Genomic DNA, 3,763 nt, shown 5'->3' with positions numbered 1-3,763 from the left:
GATAAAAAAATAAATAAAATTAAAAAAAAATTCTTCTCATCTCTAGTAAGTATCACTATCAGACAATTTATGACATAAAAGAAAACTTCTCCCTTTCCTTTCTGATCAGTCCAGTGTATTGCTGCACAGCCTGCAGCCCCCCAACCCATTAGTTTTTGTTTTTGTTTTTTCTGTACTATAAAACTACCAGTAGCATGAACCCAGGTGGTCATTTTTGCAGGGTTTTTTTTCCACTTAGAGGCTTTAAAATTGCTTTTATTGGTTATCTCAAATAAGTGTGGCAAGTCAGTATTATGTTTAGTATATGGGAAAACTTGATTTAAATTTGTCTAAGCCAGTCAAGAGGTAGGAAACAGAACAGAAAGTTTGTTTCACTAATCTGTTCTGGTGCAATCCTAAATTTAAAAATTATAAACAAACAAACAAAAAACAACCAATACTTCTGGTTTCTCTAGCAATGTAAACCAATGAGGAGTAAAATTTTTTCGGAGTTTAAAAAAATGTTATTTAATCTGCCATCTTTTCACTATTAAAACATTGAAAATATAATTTTTAAATTTCCACTTCAATTTTTGGCTAATCACATTTCCGACTCATATCTTAACCAAGGTTCACCCTACCAAAATTTGTTGTAGTAGACTATTTGTGTTGAGGAAATTTATCCCTCTCATATTCATTCTCACTTTTTTTTTCTTTATTGATTTTGGAGAGAGAGGAAGGGAGAAGAAGAGAGAGAGAGAAACATCGATGAAAGAAAACATTGACTGGCCACCTTGTGTATGCCCCCTACTGGGGATCTGGCCCACAATCTGGGCATGTGCCCTGGCTGGGAATAGAACCGGCCACCTCTTGGTGCATGGGCTGACGCTCAACCACCGAGCCACACCAGCCAGGCTTCATTCTCACTTTTGAGGGGCCCAAGTGGTGGGAGAAAACAAGAAAGGAAAGCACTGAGAAGAGAAGGGATTTAAAACTCATTTTCTGGAAAGGATCTGATACATGATTGATAAATTTTGTGTGAACCGGTTAGTAGGTTACCTTTGCCAGGGTTCTTTCCTTGTTGTTGTTGTTGTTATTCCTCACCCGAGGATATTTTTCCATTGATTTTTTAGATAGAATGGAAGGGAGAGAGAGACAGAGAGAGAAACATCGATGTGATAAAGACACATCAATTGGTTGCCTCCCGCATGACCCGAACTGGGCCAGGGATCGAACCTGCAACCCAGGCACATGCCTTGACCATGAATTGAACTAGGACCCTTTGATTGCAGGCCAGAACTCTAATGGCTGAGCCAAACCCACCAGGGTGGGTTCTTTTCATTATAATCTTTTTTTAAAATGTATTACTGATTTTTTAGAGAGAGGGGAAGGGAGAGACAGATAGAAACATTGATGTGAGAGAGGAACATAGATCAGCTGCCTCCTGCACACCCCCTACTGGGGATTGAGCCCACAATCTGGGCATGTGCCCTGACCGGGAATTGAACTGGGACCTCTCAGTCCATGGGACTGACGCTCAATCCACTGAGCCACACCAGCCAGGCCATTTTAATCTTAATTTTAAATACAGTACAATAAGATTGTCCTCCATTAAATAAATTTTGAGCAATGGTACATTACATGATGAACGTATCTGGGGAACAAAGAAAGCCTTGATATGAGATAGCTTTGACGCTGACCTTTTAAAATGGTTGGATATTATAAAGAAAAAAGTTTATAATTTATATATATATGTGTGTGTATACATATATACATATATATACACATACAAACACACACACACACACACACACACACACACACATATATATATATATATATATATATATATACTTTTTAATCCTCACCCAAGGATATTTTTCCATTTATCTTCAGATAGCATGGGAGGGAGGGAGGGAGGGAGAGGGAGAGAGAGAGAGAGAGGGAGAGAAACAATGTGAGAGAGACACATCGATTGGTTGCCTTCCTCATGACCCCAACAAGGGCTGGGGACCAAACCACAACCGAGGTATGTGCCCTTGACTAGAGTCGAACCCGAGACTCTTTGGTCCATGGGCCAATACTCTAACTGCTGAGCCAAACAGGCCAGGGCTCTTTCTGTATTTTTTAAATTTTTGTTTATTTAGGCTATTTCAGAGTCCTAAAATATTAAATATACACAATGGTGAAAATATTTTCTGTCCTTTAAAAAGATATTTTCTTAGAATAATGTATACATTATTTGGTATACATTAATGTCAGTTCAAATGAGTATATTTCAGCAGGTTTGAATCCATCTGCTCATAGTTTAGAAGGAAAAATTTAGATGTTCATGTCCTTATAATGGCCTTTTTAGAGGCTGCCAATGACCCTGGGTCTATGGGGACTTCAAATATACTCTAAAAATTACATTCTAAAAAAATTTTTAACTGATAATGACTTCTACCAGTGGCTTATTTATTTATTTACTTATTTATTTAAATCCTCACCTGAGGATATTTTTCCATTTATCATCAGACAGAGTGGGAGGGGGAGAGAGAGGAAGAGAGAGAAACATCAGTGTGAGAGAAACACATCGACTGGTTGCCTCCCGCGTGATTCCAACCAGGGCCAGGGACAACCTGCACCCAAGGAACATGCCCTTGACTGGAATTGAACCCGAGACTCTTTGGTCCACGGGCATACACTCTAACCACTGAGCCAAACCGGCCGGGGCGCATTATATGCTTTTTTTTTTCTTTATTGATTTTTAGAGAGAGAGGAAGGGAGAGGGAAAGAGAGATAGAAACATCAACAAGAGAGAACATAGATTGGCTGCCTCCTGCATGTCCCCCATGGGGGATCAGGCCCACAACCTGGGCATGTGCCCTGACTGGGAATCAAACTGGCGACCTCTTGTGCATGGGTCGACGCTCAACCACTGAGCCACACCAGCTGAGCCATTATACGCTTTTTTTTTTTTATCCTCACCTGAGGACATTTTTGCATTTATCTTCAGATAGAGTGGGAGGGAGGGGTGGGGGAGAGAGAGAGAGAAACATTGATGTGAGAGAGACACACTGAGTGGTTGCCACCCATACGACCCCAACCAGGGCCGGGGACAAACTGCAACCGAGGTACATGTCCTTTGCAGGAACCGAACCCAGGACTGTCCGGTCCTCAGGTCAACGCTCTAACCGCTGAGCCAAACTGGCCAGGGCCATTATACGCTTTTTAAAAATACAAATTTCTGTCCCCCACCCCACTTTTTGATGTCATACTTCTGGGGTGGTGTACCTGAGAATCTCCATCATTTTTTAAAATTATAGTAAAATACACAAATCTTCATCATTTTTAACATGTACCACTGATAATTATAATACAGAATGTCAGAGAACCACATTTTGAGAAATACACCTCATAATGTTTCTTTTTACCTGGTAGGACTTTTTTCATAGAATGTAAGTTCCAAGACAGCAAGAACTTTTGTGTTTTTACTGTTGTATCTTCAGCCCTTAGTTCATAATAGGCTGGTTCATAGTAGGCTCTGAACAATTTTTGTGAATGTCTGAAAAACTAAAATGTTTCAGATGCAGTATCAAGCAAAAAATACATTCCAAATATACAGTTTTTTGTATTCATAGTATACTTGATATAATGGCATACTCCAAAAAGTTTTTAGAAAGTGTAACACTTTTATTTTATTTTTAAATATGTTCTTATTGATTTTTTTAGAGAGAGGGAGGGAGAGAGAGGTAAAAACAATGATGTGAGAGAGAAACATTCCCTGACCGGGAATCAAACC

This window comes from Molossus molossus, unplaced genomic scaffold, assembly GCF_014108415.1.
Source record: "Molossus molossus isolate mMolMol1 unplaced genomic scaffold, mMolMol1.p scaffold_m16_p_13, whole genome shotgun sequence".
Classification (NCBI taxonomy): domain Eukaryota; kingdom Metazoa; phylum Chordata; class Mammalia; order Chiroptera; family Molossidae; genus Molossus; species Molossus molossus.
The sequence above is the reverse complement of the archived record's forward strand: the minus strand, read 5'-3'. Positions refer to the sequence as shown.